Below are 20834 nucleotides of genomic sequence, written 5' to 3'. Positions count from 1 at the left end.
CCAGACACGCCCATTTCGTATAACTTAACCTATAATTGCTGGAAGATTGGTTAAGTTAAAGCTACTCCGACAGTTGCACTGCTGGAGGATGGACTTGTAACTCAACAGAACAGAAAAAAAAAGAAGACCGTATTTGAAGTCAGGCTATTTGTATGCTAAAATAGAAAGAAACAGCAGTATTTTTGCACATTCATATAATGGGGATGATCCCTATGTGGACATCAAAGAGCTAGCTATTCTAATGCTAGGAAGCAATCCACCATGTGACTGTTTAGTAACTATCTGTTAAAGGAATAAATTGGGGAAGGGTGGGAAGCACGGTTTTGTCAGGTGCAATTTCAGATCTGACATATTTACCTTGGGACCTGGGGAAAGGACCAAACCACTCAGCTGGCTTGAGGGGATGGATGGGAAGCAAGCTAAACAAGGATTTTCTTTCCATTCTCTAGCCCCTCACCAGTTTTTTCTTTCATAATTTGGGGCAAGGAAGGCAATCACTCATTATTAGAGGAGAATTTATCATGAAGATAATGAAGGTTAAAGGTCAGGGCCTTTTCCTTGCAGAAGCCCCTTTCAAGGCCGTGTACCGAAGTGACATTTGTGATTTCATATTCTTAAAGTAGCCCCCAACATTGTACAAGTTCCAAGCCTTACAAAACCTGGATATAACTCTACTTCTCAAAATGTAATTACCAAATGTTCATTTTCACCTGAATTAATAAGACTGCAGAGGTATTCATCATTCTCATCATTTCAGGTAGAGACCAGGTGAAAATCTTGATTAAAAATGATCCTTTTCCCTACTAGGATTTGGCATGACTAAGTGAGCTTCTCGAAAGTCATGACAGAGTTTCATCACCAAAACAATAAGCAAAAAAAGTGCATGTGTGTAAAATTTGCTTAACCCCATACACAAAGCCAGCCTTGCCTTCTCACCTTTCATGGCTTTCCCTTGCTGTTATGACTGACATTGATCTCCTATGGACACAATATCAAACTATATCATCTAAGAGACTTCAGTCCAAATCATTTGGGATCCAAAGAGTTTCCTGGAAACTCTAGCTGTACATAGGTCTACATAAAATAAATTAATTGGGTTGTGAGATGGTTTCTGTTCAAGGATCACTCAAATGCAAATTCTTATAGTTAAGAGGATGAATCAGTCGAGACCAAGAGTGCTGTCTTCCGCCTCCAGTTCCTGACCAGTTGCTTTCCTAACTGCAGTACCTGGTGAAGATATGGTCTGATCTGAATCAGGAAGCAGTTAATACTCATTTATAAGATCAAACAACTTGAGTGGTGACAGTTAAAATTCTAATAAAATTTTAAACACAACTTTTATACTTCCAATTTTTCAACTTTGTCAGATTGAGCTACATTAGTCACTTGACTGAAGTAATACTCTGTAAAGTCTAGTAAATAAGTCTTTTCCAATTACATTTTAAATAATCTTTTTCTGTACATTTCCTTCTTGCTTAATTTTTTACGACCCTCAGGGGGAGTATAAATCCAGAGTCCATCATGTGCCTTGACAAATTCTGGATTTATAATTTGAGACCATTTTTGAAAAGTGAAAATGATTACTTTCAAAAAGAGCACTCTCAGTTATTTTTGCTCAACTGTTTTCAGAGTTGCAGACATATTGCTGGAAGAAACTTAGATGAAACATACGCCTTTGTATTTTTGGATATCTATCTCCTCAGTTTTCAAATACAGAGAAAAAACATGAATGGGCCACAGAGACCATTTTATTTTTATCTTTACTCTTAATTTAAAATAAATAAGATCAATCAAAATAACTAGTAAAAGATCTACAAAATTAGGGATACAAAGAATATATTGGGGCAGGGAAATACAATAGCTAGATTAATTTACAACATTCTGAAAACTAGGATGGGGCTTAAATTGAAATATGTGCCAATTTCAACACTAAATTTTGTTTTACTATCCTAAGATCAAATTCATAAAGAGTTCACTTATCCATGAAGATCTCATTTTTCTACTCTATAAAATAGAGCGTAAGAAAAGTACCTAACACATATAGATAAGTACTTAATAAATACTCTCTATTATTAACCTGGCTTGTACACAGCTCTATCCTCAGTGCTTGACAATCCTAGTTCCTTGAATGGGAGGAGCTCGACAAAGGCAAAGTATTATTTTTCTGGGACTGCACCAATGGAAACTTATCTGTATGATTCTGAATGAGAACTTGTACATACGGAAGGGAGATGGTGCTGGTAAACCTCAAGGCAAACATTTAGAGCCAAACCCTCCTGTTTTTCCAAGATCAAGATTGTTCCATAATTTGTTATCCCAAGGTAATTCCATAATTACCTTATCTCAAGAATATCACATCACGCATGGGACAGACAGAACCAAAGGATTAAATGTCCTCTTTGGGGGAGAACATTCTTTCCCTTTGTCTTTTTAGTGCTGACTTCAGTCACTTTCATTACCTCAGGGAAGGTTATCCACACTGAGGAATGTTCAGGAGCCAGGCTCTACCTCTCCCCATCCACTCCACCCCTGAAGTGCTCTCCTGTCACAACACACCACACTGCTTTCGTGGTGGGGATAAGAGAAGGCAAATATATGAGAGCACCTACCTGGCATTATGATCTGTGCTTCCTGATTTCTAGGAACTATATAACATTGGTTAAGATTGAGGTTCTGGAATAATATTTTCTAGGACTGAATCCTAGTTCCTTGGGCTCACAGCTCTATGACCTCAGGCAAGTTACTTAACCTGTCTCACTTTTCTCCCTGTAAAATGAACATAACAATAGTACCAGAAGAGTAAGATTGTAGTGAGAATTAAATCAGCACCTAACATATAGTAAGTGCTTAAAAAATGCCATCTATTATCATGGTTATTGTTCTACTATTTTCATAGGGGTGAGTCACTTTTTAAAAAATGCAATTTTCTATCTGGAAAATTAGGCTGAGTTTTGTCCTGCCTGCTTTAAAGATTTGTTATCATTATGATGTATGATAATGAAAGTGTCATATGAAATGTGAAGTGATGGTTCTGCCCTGTTTGGTTTTTTTTTTTTTTTTTCCCATGCATGTCTTTCTCATTAGATTTTGGACTCCTTGAGAAAAAAAAATCCATGTTTTGTTCATGTTTGTATCTCCCATGATACCCAAAAGAGCATTTCACACTCACGAGAGACTGAGTAAATATCAATTGAATTAATAAATTAATGAATAAATAAAAATGTATTAGCATCACCTAGTCTAGTGATTTTTAAAAGTTTTAATTATTGATTTTTAGAGAGAGAGATTTGTTGTTCTACTTATTTATGTATTCATTGGTTGATTCTTGTATGAGCTCTGACTATGGATTGAACCCACACCCTTGGCAAATAGTAACGATGCTCCAACCAACTGAGCTACCCAGGTAGGACTAGTGATTTTTTTTTAAAACTACATGCTGTGGTGTACTAGTAGATTATAAAATAAACTTGGCAACTCATGATCATTATTTTAATAAAAATGAAACAGAAAGACATCAGTTTGGGCACGTGGTAAGAAACTCTTTCTTGAAATATTATTTTGGATTTGTGCTGTGTGTGTGTTTCTGCTCAAAAAAATGACATAAGTGTGTTTCTCACTATGGGTCCCAGTATTAAATGTATGAATTTCTACATATGGCAGTACCTCCAGTACTGACAGATCCCAGTTTTCCCAATTTTTAATGGCCCATATACGGTGATTTCTAAATTCACTTGGACAATTGGACAACAAAGAATTCTGGCTAACCAGACAGTAAATGAGTGCAGAGCTTCTGCTGTGTCCTCTCTGTTGCAAAATATCCTATGATTAGTTTACCAAAATACACTTCTTCAATTTTCTGCTTTAGCTAATATAAATCAGTGAGTAGTACTGAAACTTTTTTTGGCAACCTGCCTCAGGTGCATAATTCAGATTATCTCCTTATTGAATAGGTCTATGGATATAATTGGTACAAGGTACTGAAACTGAGACCAAGGTACTCAAACTGGCCCCAAACATGTTTTGGTTTTCCTGTACTGAAAAAAAAGAATTTAGCTTAGATGCCTTCATAGAAGGTAGACAGGCTTCAGTTTCAGAGCCACATTTCATCACCACTTCCCAGTGTCTGATACCCAGTCTGTCCCCCTCATTCCCACTGTCAGCCAGCATTTGACTTTGAGGCCTGTAGTGTAGTGGCCAAAGCCAGAGGAGTAACAACACCAAGATAGGTGCCAAAAGCCACACGTTTAGGCCACAGTCCAGAAGAAAGAACAATAGGCTGGAATCCTCTGTTGCCTCTATTATTAATCAGTGAGTGGCCTTAATAATCATTCCCTTTCTTTTAGCAATAAAATTGAACATGTTAAATTACATGATTTTCCTATCCTTCTCAAAACTTTAGTTGTCTTTTTTCTCTTTCTTCTCTAAATGAAGCGCAGAGGGCAAAACCATGACCATTTTAGTGTTCCGGTAGCTAAGTCCCAGTTAATCAAGGTTCTTCTATAGAACGCACACATAAATAGTGGCAGCTGTCAAGAGTTACACATAAGAGCAGTGATTTTCAACCGGTGTGCCACAAGAACATTTAAAACATGCAATACCTGACTATTTAGTCAGCGCCACTGACATCTTCTCCCTTAAACTGTCAAATTAAAAATGACAACAGACAACACAATAACAGTCACCCAATGTGAATGCTCTATCTTGAACCATATATACAGGTCAAATAGCAGAGCTGCATCTTACTGGTTACATTACATAGTAAGGCTGCATCTGGTCGGTCAATTCTTGGTGCCAGAAACCCTTATATAGAAATATAGGCACCTCTTTAAAAAGTCACTTTGGAGCAAAAAGGGTAGATTATTACTACTACTATTATTTTTTGGAAATCAATCAAAAGTATACCTATTTTTTTGTCAGATCAGCAAAAAAAAATTTTTGGTATCTCACAGAATTTTAGTAATTTGTTTGTCATGAGATGAAATAGGTTGAAAATCGCTGACATAGAGCAATACACAAGAGAGACAAGGAAGTATGCTAGAAAAAACTGAGTGAACTGATAATATTTTTTTAAAGATTTTATTTATTCATTTCTAGAGAGAGGAGCAGGGAAGGAGAAAGAAAGGGAGAGAAACATCAACTGGTTGCCTCTTGCACATCCCCAACTGGGGACCTGGCCACGACCCAGGCATGTGCCCTGACTGGGAACCGAATTAGTAACCTTTCGGTTCTCAGGTTGGCACTCAACACCCTGAGCCACACCAGCCAGGGCAAGCTGATAATATTTAACAGGAGACACATCTCAACTGTTCTTACAATATTCCTGAGGAATGAGGTTGCCTGTTCCAGGTGTCTGATGGGGCACTAGGTTTTCCAGAAAATAGGACAAATTTTCCAGACAGTATATATTTTTTAAGATGATTCCCTGAAGCATGTGCTTCCTTGAAGCTCTAGCAGTAATAAAAATAACTGCCAGTGGTTACATACATTTTGCTAGATACCTTAACTACCTTAACTCTCACCTTCCCAACAGCCCTGCAAAGATACTATCCTTATTTTGAGGCAACCTGGAGAGGGTAACTTGCCTAAGCTCACACCACTACCAGTCAGTTAGGATTCAAACTCCCTTATTTCTGATCATGGTCTGGCCACTGCCCCAGTCTGAAGAGGTGATCCATTGGTCAAAGTGAAAGCTGGAGGATGCTGGGGTCATTCCTTGGATTAGACTGAAGTGTGGTCAGTGAAAAAATGGTTTGGGCTCATTATGGGAACTATCCTTGCTTTGCTACCCACATGGCAGGTTCTGTTCAGTGAAACCTGAAAGTTTTCAATTAATGTGGCTTCCCAATAGGCAGTCTCGTTCTGTAAACATCTGGCTTAGAGGAATTTGTATGTTGTTTTCCTGAAAACTGGTAATTGGCTACTCTTTGCCCTAGTTTTAAATCACTAGAAGAAAAAAAATATTTATTTACATTAAAAGCAAGCTTCTAGCTTTAAAACAAGCTTGACTCTGTGTTTGCACATGTTTGTGTATAAATATGTGTGTATGTAAATTACAAGCACATTAGGCACGGTGGAAAACCACTAGCTTTGGAGGAAAAAAGTACAACTCTACTTGCGTTCTGGACCAGCCATACGCATGTTTTCTGTAATCTGTTTATCACTCATATCCACATCTCCTCTCTATAAAGTTGAGGAGACTACTTTTCCTCCCTCATAGGAAGAATCAAATGAAATAAGGTACATGAAAGCATATAATAAACACCAAAGCCCTACTCAAATATTGCATTCCATCACATCTAAGAAATCATCCATTGTTTTTCTTTTTTTAAAGATTTTCTTTCTTATTTATTTTTAGAGAGGGGAAGGGAAGGAGAAAGAGAGGGAAAGTAATGTTGACATATGAGAGACACATCAACAGTTACCCCTTGCACACACCCAACCAAGGTCCTAGCCCACAACCCAGTCATGTGCCCTGACCAGGAGTTGAACCAGCGACCTTTTGGTTTGCAGACTGGCGCTCAATCTACTGAGTCACACCAGCCAGGGCAAAACCATCCATTTTCAATAACAACCTTATAAAGGAAAAATATACTACTGATGAAGTATGACACACATGACATACTATCAATTGTAAGATGCTTCAAGTTGCATAAATGTTAGCATATAAAAAACCGTTTAAGAACTGATGTAACACATTGTATTATTTGATTATGTTAACCTGAGAATAGTGTCTACTTATAATTCAGGTATTTTGAGCAACTCTGGTAGGTAAAGGCAGTGTTCATCATGTCTTGCCAGGCTTGACACAATGTCTACCAAGTAGTAGGTGCTCAGTAGTATCTGCTAATTGAACAAAAATACAAACAATTGTTTGGGAGTCCATTTTAGCTTGCAGAAAAATTCCCCCGGATTTCCTTAGTAAGCACGCTTAAAACACAGTTTCATTTGCTAACATTTAACTTACCCATGCCTTTTCAAAGACAGTCTCATGGTATAACAATGTTACACCTACATTACCATTTCAAGAGTAACTCATGGAAGCACCTGTCCCTTTCATCTGTCATTTACAAACAGGGAAACTTCAGCTTCTCAAATGGACTGACACCAACAAACTACCATAAGCTGGCTCTGTACTCAATTGCTATCAATCTTGGGGAAAACAGACTGAAAAAACTGTGCATGGTGAATAGTTTTCCAAAGCCAGGTACAAATCTACACAGAAGTGAAAGTTTTCTTAAATCCTGAATGCTCCCATGTTTGGCACTGAGCTCATTATATATGATTTTATGCACAAGATCCTCAAAATGTGGATGTTTATTCTCTGTAATCTCTTTGTGCCTAAAGGCTCTGAGCCCTAAAGCATGTGGCAAATGGTGAGGAGGAAAGCAGTGGTCACCTCACATGAATATAGAGCTAAAGCTTGGGGTGCTGAGTCTCCAAGCAGTTTCTAAGGCACCAAACTACTGCTTCCCACTTGACTGCATCTAACAGGAGGGAAGGAACTAGAACTTCTTGAGCACTAAATTAAGAGCCTGGGTTTCTTATGTAATTACCCATTTAAATATGAAAGGTGTTTTGAGAAGGATTACTGTGCCCATATCATACTTATGGAGACTAGAGCTCTGAAATGCAGCTGAGCGTGGGCTAAGCAGCAACTGTTAGTGATCGCCAATATTCCTTTCCATCTTCTGTGTTAATAGAACCCTTGATCTTTATCTGGACACAAGGTCATACAGTATAAGATATATTTCTCAGTCTTCTATGTTTTGGGCCTGTCACATGCAAGTTTTCTAAAATCTGCTAGGTATGTACATGGGACTAAGTTGTGGTCACTGATTTATAAGCAAAAATGGTAAGTGCAATTTCTGGTATGCATCCATAAAAGGGAGGGTGGGTGGTATGCTCTTCTTTCATTCTTTTCCCCCTTCTTCTGGATAAAATACAGAGCTCCAACAGGTATCTTGGACTATGAGGCTACCTTGAAAATGGAGGATTTTGACATTGAAGCAATAGGAAATGAGAAGCCTGATCCCCAGAGAACCGAGAGAACCATGGCAGTCCTATGTTGATTATCTCTAGACTCCACAAAGGTGAGAAACAAACTATTTTGTTTTAAGCCATTATTATTTTGCTTTTTTTCTGTATGTTCACCCAAACCTAATCCTAAGATACAAACTGCAAGCTAAACACTGGATTTTAGTTATTAATCACCACATTTATTGAGAATGACATAAAGTCTATGTGGTCATGGACAAATTACATAACTTCTCTATGCCTCAGTTTTCTCATCTGTATAACAGTAGCATCTTTGGACAGCTATTAAAATTGCACGATATAAAACACATAGAGAGCTTAGCTTAGTGCTTGGCACGTAGAATTTCAATGAATGTTACCTTTGTTACTCCTTGTCATCATCCTTTGACTGATACACAGCTAAGTCTACTGTGCATAATTCCAAAGCCAGTGATCTCTCCACCTTGCCTGCTACCCAGCGGCTGCCTTCCTGGGTCGACCCAGCCCAGAGCTGCAGAACCCTGACTTACGTCATCAGTGAACTGCCTAGTAGAGCTGCCCCCTCCCTGGGTGCAGGCTTTCTTTGATCTACTCAAATAATCGCAGTGCAGTCTGGAATGATTTAAGCCATCAAAGATGATCCAGAACTTAAAGCTAAGTGTCAGCATTTATGCCATAGAGGTTCTGAGTCTATTTACTTGAACAGCGCCAAATGAGAGTATGACTCTCCATTTGTGCTAAAAGTCAATGAGGAACTTGAGCAATAGGTTGGGGCATCTTATTTTATCATTTTACTTTCTATTATGGAAATTTTCAAATGTATACAAAATAGAGAAAATTATATAATGGACCCATTTGTCCCCATCATTCAGTATCAACAATGACCAAGTCATGGACAATCATGTTTTACAAATACGAACAGACACCTGACTTTTTTAAAGCAAATTCTAGACCTCATATCATTTCATCAGTAAATATCTCAGTATGTACACTTTCACTTTTGTATAATACCTATCATATTTCATCTGTACTAGAAGCAGGGCAAGGTGACATTAACCTGTCTACTCAGAGGTTAAAGCTATTTACCAGGTGCCTTTCAGGAAACTGTCAGAGAAACCTGCATATTTTCTTATTTTCCTGTAGAAATGTCATATCAGTCCATTCAACTTCCTGTCCCCACTCTCACACTTGCCCATCCCCGCAAACTCATCTCTTCAAGCACTAGTTATGATCTGAGGCCTTGCTATCCAAGAAATCTAGAAATCAGCCTGGAATTAAGTTTCTCCAGAATAGGAGAAACGTATGGAATATTAAAGTCAGAAGGAGTTGTAAAGGGTATCCCTTTCAATTTAGAGATGAGAAAATTGAGCGAGAGAAGTGAGCAATCTGATTTACATTTGAGCTTTCAAAAATGCAGATCCAATTATGTGACTCAGCTGCCTAAAACTATTCTAGGGTTTCCATCATCCTTAGCCTAAGATATTTAACATAATGGACCCTCCACATTCTAAGACCAGATGTATTCCTCTGGAGACTCAGCCCTCTCCACTTCTCCCCTTCCCCTAACTCTGCCTCTATGTTCATAGAGCTTCGTTACGATCCTCTGCCTGGCCAATTTCTGCTTGCCCTTAGAGCCCTTCATAGATAGCACTTCCTGAGGGAACTATCAGCTCTCAAAACCAAGTTAGATATAATTCCATGTGGTCCCATAGAACATTGTACATATTTTAACATACACTTAGAACACACTACACTGAGATTTCCTGTTAGCTGTACGACTTCCCACATCAGATTGTGGGCCATGTTTGGTACCTAACTCCATGCCTGGCACAATGCAGATGCCTGATAAATACTTGTTAAATATGTCTTGAATGACTAGTGCCACTGGGAAGAGTCCATGAAAGACATATGGGGAACTTCTCTGTATACTGTTTAGCATCCAACAAAGGTTAACTATTACATTTATAATTGCATAAGGCCACAGAGCTACAACTACAGATAGGGGACTGGTTTTTTGCCCAATCCATATCAGAGTTCTTAGCATGCCATTCACCGTTCTGCAATAATATGAATTCAGACCATGAAGTTGTCACTTACTGCTATTTTCCTATGCAAATAAAATCACTTCTACTGAGTTAAGGAAAACATACAGGCTTATAACATGTTGAAACCATTCTAGTCTCAAATTTTTGACTTTCTGAGTAGGAAATTCATAGCTCCAGATCATTTTCCTGAATTACAAATCTTCATTTTTAAATAATATTTTCTAGCACACTGATGTTTCTCTCCCTTTCTTTCTCCCTCTCTTTCCCTCTCTCTTAAAATATATATAAATAAAATCTTGGGTCAAGATGGAGGTGTAGGTAAACATGGCTTGCCTTTTTGCCCAATCACAGCAAAAATTACAACCAGACTACAAAACAAATTTCACCCAGAATCATCAGAAAATCAAACTGTATGGAAATCCAACAACTAAGGATTTAAAGAAGCCACATTCATCCAGATGGGAAGGAGGGACAAAGACACATGCTGAGGCACAAAGAGGCAGGAAGAGACACAGAGAGGCACTGAGAGGTGGAATGGGCTGTCCCACACCCATGTGTGGTGGGTAAAAATTGGGAGAGATACTTCAGGAGCAAGGGACCCACACCAGATGACCCAGCCCAGGGTTCCAGAGCCAGGAAGGTAAGTCCTCATAACTTCTGGGTAAGTCCTCATAACTTCTGGCTATAAAAACCAGTGGGGGTTGGGGAAGCAGAAGAAACTGAGATTTACAGGAGTCTCCTCTTAAAGGGCTCAAAATGGATTTAGGATTTATGCAGACTTGCTCCCTCTGGGCTTCAGCACCACAACAGCTGGAAGGTCACCAGTGGCATACAGGGAGAAAGTGAAGTGACTAGCATCAGGGCAAGTGCCAGGGGACAGCTTCTTCCCAGATAAAATCCCAGAGCCCAGGCAGAAGCATTGTCCCCTCTCTGAGCCCTCCCCAACACAGAGACACAGAGCATCGACTTGGGTTGCCCCACCCTGGCGATGACCTAAGGCTCCGCCCCATCCAACCTACCCGTGTGCTTTTCTACAATAGGCCACACTACTAAGACAGGGAGTCAGAGCAGTTCTATCTACCTAATACACAGAAACAAACAAAGAGAGGCTGCCAAATTGAGGAGACAAAGAAATACGGCCCAAATAAAACAACAGAACAAAACTCCAGAAAAAGAACTAAACAAAATGGAGATAAGCAATCTATCAGATGCACAGATCAAAACACTGTTTATTAGGATGCTCAAGGAACTCATTGAGTACTTCAACAGCATAAAAAAGACCCAGGCAGAAATGAAGGTTACACTAAGTGAAATAAAGAAAAATCTACAGGGAACCAACAGTAGAGGGGATGAAGCCAAGAATCAAATCAATGATATGGATCATAAGGAAGAAAAAAAACACTAAATCAGAACAGCAAGGAGAAAAAAAGAATAAAAAAAAAAAAAAATGAGGATAGGCTAAGGAGCCTCTGGGATATCTCCAAACATACCAACAGTTGAATCATAGGGGTGCCAGAAGGGGAAGAGAAAGAGCAAGAAATTGAAAACTTATTTGAAAAAATAATGAAAGAAAACTTTCCTAATTTGATGAAGGAAATAGAAATACAAGTCCAGAAAGAACAGACAGCCCCAAACAAGACAGATCCAACGAGGACCATACCAAGACACATCATAATTAAAATGCCAAGGGTTAAAGATAGGGAGAGACTGTTAAAAGCAGCAAGAGAAAAGAAATTAGTTACTTAGAGGGGAGTTCCCATAAGACTGTCAGCTGATTTCTCAAAAATATCTTTGCAGGCTAGAAGGGACTGGCAAAAAGTATTCAAAGCGATGAAAAGCAAGGACCTATGACCTAGATTACTCTCTCCAGCAAAGCTATCATTTAGAATGGGAGGGCAGATAAAGTAAAGCTAAATAAGGTAAAGCTTTCCCAGACAAAGTAAAGCTAAAGGAGTTCATCACCACCAATCCATTATTGTATAAAGTGTTAAAGAGATTTATTTAAGAAAAAGAACATCAAAACTATGAACATTAAAATGACAATAACCTCACAACTATTAACAAGTGAATAAAAAACAAACTGAGCAAGCAAGCAGAACAGAAACAGAACCAAAGATATGGAGATCATTTGGAGGGATATCAGCTGGGTGGGAAAAGGTGCAGAGATTAAGAAGCATAAATTGGTAGATACAAAATAGACAAGGGGATGTTAAGATCAATATAGAAAATGGAGAAACCAAAGAACTCATATGCACAACCCATGGACATGAACTAAAGGGGGGATTGTTGGAGGGAATGGGGATATCAGGTGGAGAAGGACAAAGGAGGAAAATTGGTACTCTAATAGCATAATCAGTAAAATATATTATTAAAAAGAATATTTCTTTTGGGCCCTGGCTGATAGGGCTCAGTTGGTTGGGCCTTGTCCTACAAGCCAAAAGGTCATTTGTTGACTCCCAGTCAGGGCACATGTGGGTTTGATCCCCAGTTGGGGCACATGCAAGAGCAACCAATCAATGCTTCTTCCTCACATCGATGTTTCTCTTCCTCTCTCCCTCCCTTCCCCTTCTCTAGAATCAATAAAAGAAACAAAAAATTGGGAAAAAATTTTGGAAAAAAAAGAAAGCATTTTTTTAAAAGAATATTTTTGCCCTGACTGATGTGGCTCAGTGGATTGAGTGCCGGCTAACAAACTGAAAGGTCTCTGGTCTGATTCCCAGCCAGGGAACATGCCTTGAGTGCAGCCCAGGTCTTCAGTTGGTGGCATGTAGCAATTACAGTTGTCTCTCACACATCAATGTTTCCCTCCCTCTCTTTCTCCTTCCTTTTCCCTCTCTCTAAAAGTAAATTTAAAAAAATAAAATCTTTAAAAGAAAGAATATTTTCTTTGGGCCAGATATTGTTTATGAATAATAGAACATGACACTTTCATCTTTGACTCTGAAATCACCATGCCCATGTGGTACAGAGTATAGGGGACCATGTGTTGGTGAAAAATGTAATGGGAAAGTTTTCAAAAGAAGGTGTTAGATCACAAATTACAAAAACAAAATGCCCAAGTGATGGTAAGTATGTCTTAAACTTCTTAATATTCAGATAATGTTAGAGTTTTTCTTTAACCTTTTAATCTTTGGCTGCAAGGTTGACAAGCACAGTAGTGTTGGTTTTCTATTCAAGAAAGATTTACGGGGTGTTACAATGGGGCCTGTTTCCCTAACCCTCATTCCCATTAGAAGTTTCAATGGGAAGCAATCTGGGAAGGAGAAAAATAGAAAATTGCTAACTCAGTAAAACTCAAGTCAACAAAAACCTAATTTACTAGAAATTTCTCAGTACAGTGGTTAAGAACATGGACCTTGGAAACAGACAGACCCTGGCTTTCAGCCTGGATGTTTGAACTTTGGCAAAATATATAACCTATTTGAGCCTTACTTTCCTCATTTCTAAATTCAGTGGCTGTACTTATTAAATTAGCTAGGGTAATTGTAGTGTATATTTTTTTCTCTTATCAGACAAAACCAGCACACCCTTTTCTGGGAAATATTTCTCCTCTGTGATGGGAATTAGAGCTGGCATGGCCCAGGGGTGGGTACCTGAAAGTAGCTCAGTTAACCATGGCATTTTCACATGACTGTTCAATTTAAATCCAAAGACAGTAAGTCTGAGCCCTTTGCTGAAGCAAGGATGAAAGACAGGAGTTGTATGAGCCATGCCTTCTGACATGTGGAGATTAGTAATCTAAGAGAACAGTGTTACCAATGAGGGAGAAGTAAAACTGAAAGAGGAAAAGAGAGAGGAGTTCACAGCCTAGGAATTCATGAGGCCCAGGTGCACTCCTACTGTGTGCACAGAGAAACTCCATTTCTTTAACATGATCCTCTCTCCTGTCTGTCCATTCACTCCCTTCCTTAATCATTAAGCCTTTAGGATATCAGATTTTGGTCAGTATCAAACTGTCTTAAGAACAATGCCTCTGGTGAATTAATTTAAATAATATATTTTACTTAATTCAGTGAGTACAGACTACTGTCATTTCAACAATAGTCAACAGAAACAAATAATCGATGAAATACTTTATATTTTTTTCATATTAAGTTTTCAGGATCCACGGTGTATCTCAATTTGGACTAGCCACATTTCAAGTGCTCAACAGCCACTTACAGCTAGTATTACACAGTATACAAGTAAAATGTCTCAGTCAACCTTCACAACAACTTTAAGAAGTCTGAGGCTTTTGTGATTATGCATGATAAAATTAAAACGAAGAATTAAAAAAAATCTGTGCATACGAACCACTCAGAGGGGTCTCTGACTCATGAATGCAAGGTTCCCATACATATGCATATATTAAATCTGGGTATTTTTCTTTTGCTCATCTGTCTCACGTCTACTTGTTAATTAGACCAGCCACAAGAATCGTGAGGGGAGAGGAGAGTTTGTTCCTCCCCTACTGCTGGTGCTGTGAGCAGGGTAACTCACTGGCTAGAACCCTGCCCTTCCCCTTGAGGCTGCTGCAGACAAGGAGACCCTGAGGCATGCGACACAGGTTGGCATAAAGATGCCTCACATTAAATGTCTGCTTGCTTGCACCATAGGCTTAACTTTGGGGGCCCACCTGCATCACCGTCTCCTGAAATGAAATGCAACTGTTTACCTGACCTGAGCTATTTTTGAGATTGAGACTGGTTTGATGAGATATAGAACAATCTACCAATCCAACTTCTGGAATGTGAAACTTCCAGGAAAGTTTCAGAGGAGGGAAGTGTGGTCCAGGAGAGTCAGCTAAGATATGTCTCTGTGGTATGCAGATTTTGAGCTAAAGCCAACTTTGGCCAAAGGCTCAGGAGAAACTGCTGCCCCTCCCTTTAACTTACCTAGAAGAACTTGAATTAGGGGTCTTGTCCACAGTAAGAGATTATCAGTGATAACCTTTCCACTCACCTATATGGCAGGCAGGAAAAACTTGTGTTTACTAAACATCTGCTCTTCTTATCATCATGCAATGACCCTCTGAAGCCCCCACGGTGGGTTACCTCAGCCCTAGCTCAGGATGTCTTATATACCTCAATCCCCCTTTCTATTTTGAATCTCTCATACATGAAGGGTCCCTGAGTCTCTCATGTATGTAGGGTTTCCATACATATGTATGTATTAAATTTGGCTATTTTCTCTTGCTAAAAAGAAAGACACCTGTTCATAATCAACAGCGAATTGGTGCAAAGCACAGGCTCAAAACTTGGTCTCTGGCCTTCAAATTTTATGCTCCTTATTGTGCTGTCTGTGCAATAAGAACTGATGTTCAATATGACCCTGAAATATAGCCAGATTGATTAATAATGATGTAGCTTCAACTATAAAATAAGAGAGCTGGACAGGTAGTCTCTAGGTTACCAGGGTTATATTTTCTGAAAGATCACTTAGGACATAGAGCCTGCCAATGGGACACAGTAGCTCAATAGGGAACAATCCTTCCCAAAAACCCATACTTCTCTGTATCTATTGTTTGATTAATATAATTAATTTCTCCCTGTCACCAATAGATGTGTTCCCTTCAACCCGCCTTCTCGTCTAACAAGCTGTTACTTTGTTCACAGAATGAAAATCCAATCTTTGCAAATAAAATTGTTCCCTGAAATGGTCAGCAATGCCCTTCAACATAACTTAAACATGTGAACGAGTCCAGCAAAAATGGTTTCTTTAAGCCATGGGGAGAAATGGAGAGCATGCAGCCTCATCTGTTGCCAATGTCCCAACCCTCCCCCCATCGACAGCGTGGAGACTGCCCTTTCCTATGCGGTTACAGTTCGCAGGCTAGGCTTTCCAGAGAAAAATGGGCATTACTGATCTAGCTTAACCATTACAATTTTCTCTGAATTTTTCACACATAATCCATTGTTTTTTCTTTGTAACAGCAAATGAATTCTTTGGTAGCAGAATATCAATCCTGAAAATTAACAAGAAACTTTCTTTTTAGTCAAGATAGCTGTATGAAAGTGCTTAGCATAGTGCCTGGAACATAGCAAGCATGTTGGTTTCCTCTGCACAATAGAGCAAACCATGCTTTCAAGGAAGATTTAATGCCTAGGAAAATATGTACAACATCGTGTTAAGGGAAATTAGCGGAACACAAACCTGACTTTAAAATGTGAAGCATATTCTTTTTGAAAAATGAAAAGAAAAAGTCCTCCTTTATGTGTGCACAAACAAAACAATAAAAGGAAATACACTAACATTTTAACAGTAATTATCTCTTGGTAGTGGTAATAGAAATGATTTGAAGGATGGTTATTTTTGTGTGTTCTTGAAGGCTGTTTAGAATAGTGGCTGCAATCATTCACTCCCCACCTTCTTCACCCTCACTGCGGTACCCAGACCACTTTACAACATTACTTCACATTACCTCTCAAGAGGTAGAGTCTACTTCCTCAGTCCTTGAATCTGGAATGTCTTGTAACTTGCTTTGAACAATAGAGGGTGTTATGAACTGAATGCCCCCACCCAGAGTCATATTATAGCCATAAATTCCAGTGTGATGGTATTTGGAGGTAGGGCTTTGAAAGGTAAATAGGTTTAGATGAAGTCACGAAGATAGGCCCCCTATGATCAGATTAGTGTCCTTGTAAGAAAAGGAAGAGAGACCAGAGCTCGCTCTCTCTGTCCTGTGAAGACACAGCAAGAAAGTAGCCTTCTGCAAGCAAGGAAGCAGGAAACTAAATCTGTTAGCACCTTGATTCTAGACTTACCAGTCTCCAGAACCATAAGAAATAAGTGTCTATGGTTTAAGCCTCCTAGTCTTATGGCATGGACTAAGACAAAGGGAAAGTGACATTGTACCAGTCCTGAGTCTAGATCTAAGAGGCCTTGTGGACTTGGGCTTGCAGGACTTCTGCTTGCTCCCTTGGCTTCTCTTCTCTTCCAGGAGAACAAGCCCAAGCTGGTCTGCTCCAGGATGGGAGACCATGCGGGGAAACTGGCCCAGTTATCCCAGACCTGTGAGAGAGCCTCACTGGCCAAAGCTGAGCTTGGCCCAGATCAGAAGAACTGCCTAGCTGAGCCTACCCACTGGCCTGCAGAATTGTGAGCTAACTAAATGTATATCATCTGAAACCACTAAGTTTTGGGGTGGTTTGTTATGCAGCCAAACCTAATTAATACACACATATTTTCCCAAACCTGATACATATATATTTTTCAAAGTGTCTACAGTAAAAAGCATAACATTCATGTAATTTAAAAAAAACAAAACCCTCATTTGTAAATAGGAAAGGAGATAGATAAAATACATATCTAGGTTCAAATCCTGACTCCAGCATCCAATTGCTGTATTAGCCAAGCTATCCAAAACATCACACTTTTCTAATATGGCCTACCTCATAAAGATGCTTTCTAAATCAAAGGAGGTAATACTTATAGCATGTAGCACAGGAGTTTTATGGGTACTCAGTTCATCCCAGATTCCTTTCTTACGTTCTCCTTCCTTATATTCCCAGCAATGTCTATATTTTATGGAAATAGGCCAAATTTATCCCACTCCAGCATGCAATGCTATAGGTCATTCTTTATTCTTATTTAATTTTCAGCTCATTTCCCAGACAGAATAAGCCAAGTTACTCAAAATCAATTTAATTATGTCCTCATGTAGCTTTTGGTTTAGATAAAGGAATGCTATAACTAACTATTCCCTGGATATTTTATTATAAAAACTTCAACCGTGCCAAAAAATTGAAAGAATTAAACATTAAGAATACCCATATATCTAATACCTAGATTCAACAATTGAAAACGTTTCACAAATTTGCTTTATCTAGATATTTGAGGGTTTTTCCCTTTTTTGCTGAACTGATTGAAAATGAATTGAGCAATATTTACCTCTCAGCTCTTCATATACACTTCCCAATAATGAACTTATCCAGCACAACCACAGATTAATAATAATTCTCTAATGCCATCTAATATACAGTCTACATTCAGATATCCTCAATTATTCCAAATATGTCTTTTATAATAGCAGATTTTTAATAATAATTCATATTTAAATAGACATGATGCTTATAATACTTTGAGGTAGATATTATTATTCCCATTTATAGTTGAAAAAATTAAGTTGAGGATGTTAATTTGCCTTGCCAAAGATCACACAGGTAAGGAGTTATAGAAAAGTCATTATTTAAACTTATTTAATGTTTAACTGTTTTCAATAGATCAGGCTGACATTTAAACAAATGCATTTAATTTTTTTAATTATACATTCTAAAATAATAAAGTTTTTATAAGAAAGCATCAAACAATATCTTTATGACATTGGGGCAAGCAAAGATTTCTTAAACAGGACCCAAAAAGTAATAATATAAAGCAAAAATTAATAAAGTGTACTACATTAAAAAATTTCTGATCAAAAGACATTTTAAAAAATGAAATACAAGCCACACATGACAGAAGATTTTGGAATACATATAACCAAAGGATTCATATTCAGAATATATAATTCAATAAGAAATCTTCAAGTCAATAAGAAAAAGGCAGATAACCCACTAGTAAATTTGACAGAAGTCATAATCAGGTCTTTTACACACACACAAAACATACAAATGACTAATAAATTTCTGGAAAGGTTTTTAATCTCATATTTACCATGAAAATTTGAATTAAAACTATGGTGTTATATAGTACTACACACCAACCAGAATGGCTAAAATTTAAAAGACTGACAGCATCAAATGTTGGTAAGGATGTGGAGCAACTAGATACTACATACAATGCTGATGGGAGTAAAACTTGGTACAACTACTTTGTAAAACTGTTTGCCATTATCTACTAAAGTATGATGTACACATACGCTGTGACCTAGTGGTTTGGCTCAATATATAACCAACAAAGATATGTACAGATGCACACCAAAAGACATATAAGAAAGTATTCATAGTGGTACTTTTTGTAATATGCCAAACCTAGAAATTACCCAAATCTCTGTCGAAATTAAAGTAAAAATAATAAAGTGATTTATTCACTCAAGGAATACTGTATAACAATGAGAATGAATGAACTACAAGTACCACACAAAACAGCACTGGGCAAAAGAAACCAAAACAAAAATTATATACTGAATGATTTCATACATTAAATTAAAAAACAAGTAAAACTGCATGGTAGACCTGAGGTTAGTAGTTACTCCTAGCAGGGGTGTGAGGGTGGGTAGTGACTAGAAGAGGGCTTCTCGCTTTCTAGTAAAGTCCTGTTACTTGATCTGGAAGCTTGTTTCACAAGTGTATTAACTTTATGAAAATTCAACATGTATACTTAGAAGTTGTATGTACTTTTACTTGAATTTAATTTAAAAGTTTGTTTAAAAGTTTGATATTCTCAGGACATAATCATACTCACAATTAAATGTGCAGAATTCTGAAGCCAAAACTTACCAGTTCATCTCCTGAGAAGACTAAATATGCCTATTTGTGTAATGTCCTTATTTACGTTGTCCTTGTCCAGTGCTGTCATTAGTTATAAATTTCTCATGCTAGAGTTAAGCTTCTTGATTTTGCTTTTCTTTCAAACTTTTTAACCCTTTCTTATGAATTCAGAGGAAATTAGCAACAATTTAGGAAGCCCAAAACAGAATCAGGAAAGCTAAAGCCTAAGCTGGCAAGCTGGCTTAGGATACAGAATCCCCTAAGAACTCAAGATTTGACAGCACTCCCACCTCTAAAGGGTGTGGTCAGGGGCGAAGGAAGAGCCCCAATGTACCCCCAACCCTCACGCATGCAACTGGACGGGTGCCATTCCCCAACCCCAGCAGAAGACCAGAGGTTTATTTTGTGGAGAGAACATCAGGAGGCTCACTGGACAGGGGAACACCAGGCACAGTGGAAGGCTAAGGAATTAAAATAAGTGTTGGCATTCTGAATGCTAAGACCTTCAGCATTCATGGAATGATTGTATCCTGTGCAAAGAAGTTAAATGGCAGAACAAAGGAGGCAGGCAAACAGGAAAGGATTTATTCTTGTTCTTCACTTAACCTATGAAATTTGATAAAAATGAGCCTCTCCCCCAAAGACTAAAAAATAAAATGAATAAAAGGAAATACATTGCAAGTAGGAAGAAATAACCATTACTGGACAGTCACTGAGGAAGGACCTTTAAGTAAGTATGAAAAGGCATGAGGCCAAAATGAACTATTACTGTACTTCATTATTCTACTCATTTAGGAACTATAATATAGTATGTTTTTAATTACGTTGCACATATGCTCATTATCCCCTCCATTGTCTACATTGTGCTCCCTCATTTACCTGCAGTTTACCTGCACTTTTAATTTCTTTTAAGATCATTATCTACCAAATCTACCATTATAAACATCTGATTTTAAGTGCACTAGTATAACTGGCATAGTAATACGTGTGATGTTTCAACTCTATCCCAACCTTTTGTCCACTCTTTCACTAACAATTCATACAGTCACTCATCAGTTTGTGCACTTTTATGAGACAGGGATAATTTAAAGATAACTTTGAAAACATAATTTTCAGGTGGACATTAACTTTCAATGTGGCAGTTTCTGCTTTTGTCAAAAGAGACAAAACAGCACATAGAACATAAGTTGTGGGATCAAAGAAACCTATGTTGAGATTTTGGATCCACTATCTACTAAGTTTGAATAGATTATTTCCTGATTCTCATCTTCAATGCTTTAATCAATAAAATGGGTACATTAATACCTTCCTCTCATAATTATTGCTAGGATCAAATCAGATAAAATATACTAAGCATTTAGCATATTAG

At 38.1% G+C, this 20834-nt stretch overlaps 1 protein-coding gene across 5 annotated transcripts in view; it reads right to left on the bottom strand.

Annotated features, from left to right (window-relative positions):
• Positions 1-20834, bottom strand: part of DNAJC6 (DnaJ heat shock protein family (Hsp40) member C6) — a 133843-nt gene that overhangs the window by 85988 nt on the left and 27021 nt on the right. The gene's annotated exons all lie outside the window — the stretch shown is intronic.

This window comes from Pteronotus mesoamericanus, unplaced genomic scaffold (assembly GCF_021234165.1).
Source record: "Pteronotus mesoamericanus isolate MK-2021 breed Mesoamerican mustached bat unplaced genomic scaffold, CSHL_Meso_final contig_105, whole genome shotgun sequence".
In the NCBI taxonomy this organism is placed as follows: domain Eukaryota; kingdom Metazoa; phylum Chordata; class Mammalia; order Chiroptera; family Mormoopidae; genus Pteronotus; species Pteronotus mesoamericanus.
This window is presented reverse-complemented; position numbering and strand designations above follow the sequence as displayed.